This window comes from Larimichthys crocea, chromosome XV (assembly GCF_000972845.2).
Source record: "Larimichthys crocea isolate SSNF chromosome XV, L_crocea_2.0, whole genome shotgun sequence".
NCBI classification, from domain to species: Eukaryota; Metazoa; Chordata; class Actinopteri; family Sciaenidae; genus Larimichthys; species Larimichthys crocea.
Window position 1 is genome coordinate 3256549 of NC_040025.1, and position 7981 is coordinate 3264529.

A 7981-nucleotide genomic window follows, 5' to 3' on the forward strand; every position below is an offset into this window, starting at 1 on the left:
CTCTCTTCTTCTCTCTCTCTCTCTCTCTCTCTCTCTTCTGTTCTTCTGCTTTACTCATTTGATCCTCTTCTCTGCCTCATTCTGTTTTCTGCCATTGCTGTCTCTACAAACAGATGACGTGCCGCTAAGCTTTGGCGCTGCGTTTAACCAAACATACTACCTCTCCCTTCCGCACACACCACACACACACACACACACACACACACACACACAATATACTAATATATATATCATATATATATATTATATATATATATATATATATTATATATATATATATATCTACACACACACAGTATATATATTTTTGTCGCAGGCAATTGATTGTGTTATGAAAGCATCCCATTCTTATTTAACACTAATTTCGAAGGTTTTGTGTATATGTACAGTATAATCCTTTTTTTTTAAAAATCTTGTTCTCTTTCAAATGCGGATGAATTTTTTTATTTTATTATTTTTTTTACCTCAAATCTCAATATAAGCCTACAATCTTTAGAAAGTCAGTACATCAGAGGCCTCTAAACATCTCATCATCACTGAAGTGTGTCAAATGCTGTTAGAAACTCTGCTGGGAGTAAGGCTACTTACATAGCAGCTGTGAAGTGCCCGATTCCTTTCACTCATTCATATGCGGACACAGATTGAATCCAATTTGTTCAATTTCCATCTGGAAAAGTCGGATCTGCGGGCCAAGACCACCTGCTGTTACTTTATCACTTAGACCCACCAGTAGCTGGGCTGAGTTCGCAGAGTGAGTTAGCTGACTTGATCAGTGTTTTGGTTGTTTTTATGGATCAAGACACATCTGTAACTAAAAAGTAGAAATAAGTGAAGGTCTTTTTTAACCTTTTTTTTTTTTTTGTCAGAATAGACAAATGCTCAAAGCCAGACTGTCTTTGAACAGGGAGGAGGAAAACAATTGGCTTAGCTTGCTAACCTGCCTCTGTCCTAAGGTTAAAAAGTTTTCACAAAAATAATAACTATTAATAGTGAAACTTTAGAGGATTGTAGGCAGATGTTTTTACTTCAGGACAAAGTCAGGCGAGCAGTTTACAGTTCCAACTATCTAGCATCTTATGCAAGTACCTTTGAATGAGTAAATATACCAAATATGCAAAAGCATTTAAAACAAAAAACAAAAAATTGACAAAGCAAAATCTGAATCATGTCACTCAGACAAGAAAAGAACTATGGAGAGTGGTCAAGCAGGCTATAATTAAAAAGTCACATAGATCCACACTTTTCATGATCACTTTCATGAGCCTGGAAGCCTGCTGTGTGATGTAGCATAAAACCATGTCTGCTCATCAGCACACACTTCAAGGCGAAGAGATTTTGCATCTGCGGAAAACAGGCAGCCTTTTACACTTTTTAAATACTTTGATGCTACTAAACTACAGGCGTCAGTAAAAAACCCCACCTGATTGGACGAAGATTTGTTGTCATGTGTTGATGGGACTCCACAGAGCTGCCAGTTATCTCTGGGCTTTCTTTTTTTCGCTCTCTTCTTTTTTTCTAGTAAAATTTGCTGGATCCAGTGCAGCACGCCGTCTCAAGCAGGCCTGTGCAAGGCATCAGCTTCACACAGCTGTTCAGAGGAGGTCTTGATTCATTATACCGACTCAGATAAGGGGAGTCGTTAAGACTTTAATAACCGTTTGCTCTTTGATAATGTCTAAATATTAAAAGTATGGCCTGAACTAAACACCCAAACACATTGGTGTCCCGCCGTCTGCACACTTTGGTATTTCAGGTCTCCCTGTGTGTTTGTCTTAGCTGTAGCTTCCTCAAATGTTGAAAAAGGGTTTGTAACATTGGGATTCTGTTTTAAGATATATAGATGCAAATAGTTCTTGTGTTTTTATTTTATATTTTTTTTTTTTTACTCAGCAGCCAGCCAAGTCTCAACACACCCGCTCCAGCCCAACCTCAACACCTTGCCTTCTTCTAACTCCCACCAACTCTGGTCTTGAATAGTAGTTTTGTTGCTGCTTTCACTCAGCTTCCAGAAAACCAGGCCTTCAAAACGTATGCTGTAAATGACACACCAAGCCTTAGTGATCACTCTTGTATTGACTAACGAGTCTCAGCTCACCGATGTGGAAGTTAACACCATTTAAGTTTGGTTTATGACCACCACTGGTGTTGATGAAAGCTTTGGCAGATAATGTGTCACAGTTTTTACCTAGGGATACAATTGTGCATCAGCATATTATCTGTTCTGGCCTTTTGGGAAAAAAAGTGACACACAATCCAACTGTATATCAAAATGAGATGAAAATCGCAGACTGAATATTGATGCTTTTTTCGACATTTATTTTGTGTAGATTCTCAGCTTGGAGCGCGGCTCAGTTAAGGTCTGTGGCTGTGCTGAGATAATGTCGCCTGTGTTTGGACCTGAGGTAGCAGGATATAGAAAGTTGTCTTTTCTACTGTCGTGACAGATGGATGGTTGTCACTGAGACGGATTGTCTCTGTTGCTCTGATCGCATTTTCCGCTACCTCTTTCAAATATGCGCTTACTCTACACACACACGCACGTAAATGACAGTGCTCACAGGCGAAAAAAAGACACTGAACGCAGCGCAAACACACACACACACACACACACACACACATCCACGACGCACACTTCATGTGCACTTCTTTCTCCCTCACCAGCCGTTTTTGCCAATGATGCACTTGTGTTTTGTCTCTCAAATGCTCTGCAAAAGTGTGTGACGTCTAAAAATGATTGTTGTTCATCATCTTTGTTTTTCTTTCTTTTAAAAAACAACTCTAATCTCTGTAGAAAGGCCTGGACTAGCCAGGTGGTTTAGAAATAATTTGAATATAATTTCATCCAGTACATACAGAAAGTTTCATCTCTTTTTAACAAAAACAAAAACAAACAACAACGAGGAAAAAAACAATGCACACATATGCTCTCTCAGTTGTACCTTGGTGTGCCTATAACCCACAGCCTTATTTTGGGACAGGACCAAGGGGAGGAAAAAACACCCACAAACCAGTCTCACCTTCAGTTTTAAGATCTCAGCTCACATTTTTGTTCTTTATAGCAATTTGTAAAACTTTTGGCATCAGCGAAAAGATCACCATGCACGCAGCAGTGTACTACGTCTCCACCACTCTGCTGTCTGTTGCAGTAGGTAAGAGAAACACCACGCATATGCTTATTGTCATTTCAACCATATACATAGTATATATATATATACACACACACACACAGTATATATATTTTTGTCGCAGGCATGATTGTGTTTATGATAAAGCATCCATTCTTATTTTAACACTAATTTCGAAGGTTATTTGTGTATATGTACAGTATAATCCTTTTTTTAAAAATCTTGTTTCTCTTTTCAAATGCTGGATGAATTTTTTTATTTTATTATTTTTTTTTACCTCAAATCTCAATATAAGCCTACAAATCTTTAGAAGTCAGTACATCAGAGGCCTCTTTAACATCTCATCATCACTGAAGTGTGTAAAAAATGCATGTTAGAAACTCTGCATGGGAGTAAGGCGAGCTTCACATAGCAGCTGAAAGTGCCCGAATTCCTTTCACTCATTCATATGCGACACAGATTTGAATCCAATTTGTTCAATTTCCATCTGGAAAAGTCGGATCTGCGGAGCCAAGACACATGCTGTTACTTTATCACTTAGACGCCACAGTAGCTTGGCTGAGTTAGCAGAGTGAGTTAGCTGACTTGATCAGTGTTTTGGGTTGGTTTTTATGATCAAGACACATCCTGTAACTAAAAAGTGGAAATAAGTGAAGTGCTTTTAACCTTCTTCTTTTTCTTTTTTTTCATGAATTAGACAAATGCTAAAGCCAGACTGTCTTTAAATATGATACAGGGAGGAAACAATTGGCTTAGCTTAGCTAACCTGCCTCTGTCCTAAGGTTAAAAAGTTTTTCACAAAATAACATATTAATTAGTGAACTTTAGAGGACTGTAGGCAGATGTTTTTACTTCAGGACAAAGTCAGGTGAGCAGTTTCACCCTGATTCCAATCTTTATGCTAAGCTGACCTCTTTGAATGAGTAAATATGCCAAAATGCAAACTATAGCAAAGCTATTAAAACAAAAACAAAAAATTGACAAAGCAAAATCTGAATCATGTCATCTCAGACAACTATTTACTAACTAATTTAGAAAGTCACATATGATCCACACTTTTTCATGATCACTTCATCATGAGCCTGGAAGCCTGCTGTGTGAATGTAGCATAAAACCATGTCTGCTCATCAGCACACACTTCAAAGCCGAAGAGAATTTTGCATCTGCGGAATAACAGGCAGCCTTTTACACATTTTTAAATACTTTGATGCTACTAAACTAACAGGCGTCAGTAAAACACCACCTGATTTGGACCGAAGATTTGTTTGTCATGATTGTCTGATGGGACTCCACAGAGCTGCCAGTTATTCTCTGGGCTTTCTTTTTTTCTCTCTTCTTTTTTTTCTAGTAAAATTTGCTGGATCAGTGCAGCACGCTGTCTCAAGCAGGCCTGTGCAAAGGCATTCAGCTTCACACAGCTGTTCAGAGGAGGTCTCTGAATTGATGCATACCGACTCAGATAAGGGGAGTAGTTAAGACTTTAATAACCGTTCTGCTCTTTGATAATGTCTAAAATATAAAAAGTAGTGGCCTGAACTAAACACCCGACACATTGGTGTCCCGCAGTCTGCAACACTTTGGTATTTCAGGTCTCCTGTGTGTTTGTCTCTAGCTGTAGCTTTCCTCAAATGTCTGAAAAGGGTTTGTAACATTGGGATCCTGTTTTAAGATAATCTAGATGCAAATAGTCTGTGTTTTTATTTTATATTTTTGTTTTTTTTTTACTCAGCAGCCAGCCAAGTCTCACACACCCGCTCCAGCCCAACCTCAACACTCTGCCTTCTTCTAACTCCCACCAACTCTGGTTCTGAATAGTTAGTTTATGTTGCTGCTTTCACTCAGCTTCCAGAAAACCAGGCCTTCAAAACGTATGCTGTAAATGACACACCAAGCCTTTAGTGATCACTCTTGTATTCGACTAACAAGTCTCAGCTCACAGCATGTGGAAGTTAACACCATTCTAAGTTTGGTTTATGACCACCATCTGGTGTTGATGGAAAGCTTTGGGCAGATAATGGGTCACAGTTTTTACATATTTAGGGATACAATTGTGCATCAGCATATTATCTGTTTCATGGCCTTTTGGGAAAAAAAAGTGACACACAACCCAACTGTATCCTGAAAAATGAGATGAAAATCAGCAGACTGAATATTGATGCTTATTTTCGACATTTATTTTGTGTAGATCTCAGCTTGGAGCGGCCTCAGTTAAGGTCTGTGGCTCGTGCTGAGATAATGTCGCCTGTGTTTTGGACCTGAGGATAGCAGGTAGATAGAAAGTTGTCTTTTCTACTGTCGTGACAGATGGATGGTTGTCACTCGAGACGGATTGTCATCTGTTGCTCTGATCGCATTTCTCCGCTACCTCTTTCAAATATGCGCTTACTCTTACACACACACACACGCACGTAAATGACAGTGCTTACAGGCAAAAAAAAAGACACTGAACGCAGCGCGAACACACACACACACACACACACACATCCACGACGCACACTTCATGTGCACTTCTTTCTCCCTCACCAGCAGTTTTTGCCAATGATGCACTTGTGTTTTTGTCTCTAAATGCTCTGCAAAATGTGTGACGTCTAAAAATGATTTGTTGTCATCATCTTTGTTTTTCTCTCTTTTAAAAAAACAACTCTAATCTCTGTAGAAAGGCCTGGACTAGCCAGGTGGTTAGAAATAAATTTGAATATTAATTCATCCAGTACATACAGAAAGTTTCATCTCTTTTTAACAAAAAACAAAAACAAAACAACAACGAGGAAAAAAACATAAATGCACATATTGCTCAGCTCAGTTGTACCTTGGTGTGCCTATAACCCACAGCCTTATTTTGGGACAGTATCAGGGGATTAAAACCAGAATACAGGACAGGATCTGTCTTTGTATTTCTGATGTTAAGACAGTTTCATTTAGTTTCAGTAGCTGTTTGTTCCTCTTCATATCCACACATTTGTTAGTTTCTGCAGGTGTATTGGTGTTATGAGTCAACAGTAGCTTGCTCGTGGGAGGTGCATGTCAGCGTTTATTCTGCTGGTTGTTCATTCAGTACTTCTATTTATTTTCCTCCGCTTTAATTTAGGAACAGTTGGTTCTTACAACGCCTACCTGGTTTGAAATAAAAAGTTGTCAAGTAAAAACTTTACATATGCAGATGTTGAGTCTAATCGGTTCTGTTTAATTTGACTTTAAATTTAAGGTTGTTGTTTTTTTTTTCAAGAATATCCAGCTGATTGTGACCTCCCCCATACTCTCAACTATTCATCATTAGCAGAACAAAAGGAAGAAGCAAGTTTAACAACTTAGCTGATCTCAGCAGAGTCCCAAGATAAGAACCTTTACCTTCACACATGCACACCACCATGCAGTGAAACTCACCAGACCTCAGTGCTACTAGCAGAAACTTGTCCTTTCAACATAAACAGTTGCCATGGCATCGCTCATGATGGCCCTATACAGTATATAAAATGAATAGTGTTATACATACAGTACCTTAACCAATGTCTCTCTTCATGGTCAAAATCACCGCCTGTTTTTTGTGTTGCTCTCTTTGTTTTTGCTCTTCTCGTCTTTGAAGTTGATCCATTGTACTTTGATTACATGCATTGTATGTAGTAAAATACTGATAATGTTTTGGGGAAATCACAAATAAAACAGCTGTATATAATCAAATCAAGTCAAGTTTATTTGTATAGCCCTTTACAATAGCCGAACGGTACCCAAAGTGCTTTACCTCAAAGCCATAAAACAATACATAACAGATATATAACGAACAAATACAATTAAAAGTGCTGTAGTGCTGCAGTGCTGCAGGGTATTAAAAGCCTTCCAGAAATGCAGAGAAAGGAGCAGACAGAATGAGTACACCTAAGAAACGGTACTGCCCTAGTCAGAATTGAACACCAATCTCAAAGTGGGTCTTATGCTTCAATTTAAAAAGGCTGAGATCAGCAGTGGTATGAATGTCAGGGGGGAAGTTTGTTCCACAGTCTGGGAGCAGCGACGGCAAAAGAACGATCGCCTCACTGTTTAAATCTCGACCTAGGGACCTCTAACAGAAGCTGACCCAAAGAGTGCAGGGCTCTGCGACAATTGTATAAAAAAGTTAAAATCTCTGACAAGTAAGAGGGGGCCAAGCCATTAATGGCGTTAAAAACAGACAACAGAAGTTTAAAATCAATTCTAAAATGGAGGTTAAAACATTCAACATAGATGGTGAACCAAACAAAATGCATTCAGCCACTGCTTTATATCTGTAATGCAGTCCAGCAGCTTAGTAAGTGCAGTGTTTTCGTTTGGTCTTATGGGCAAATATATCTGCAAATCATCGGCATAAAAGTGAAAAGACAGGTTGTTTTTTTATAATTGATCCCAGAGGTAGTATGTACAATGAAAACAGAATAGGGCCGAGAATAGATCCCTGTGGCACCCCACAGGGCAGGGATGCACTTGAGGAGCAGTGGTCACCAATCACGAAAGACAAACTCCTGTTTGCCAGGTAAACCTAAACCACTGGAGAACGGTGCCACGGATGCCAACGTGCTGCTCCAGGCAAGAGAAGGACTGCATGGTCGACTGTGTCAAAGGCCGCTGTGAGGTCCAGCAGCACCAGCACAGCAGGATTCCCAGCATCCACAGACAAGGCAATATCATTGTGCACCTTTTTTAACAGTGCTGACTCGGTGCTATGTCGGGATCTAAAACCAGACTGAAATTTATCAAGAATAGATTTGATCTCCAAAAATGTCTGTAATTGAATAAAAACTTTTTCTAAGACCTTAGAAAGAAAAGGCAAGTGGGAGACAGGTCTAAAATTGGACAGCACAGAGGGGTCAAGATGTGTTTTTATT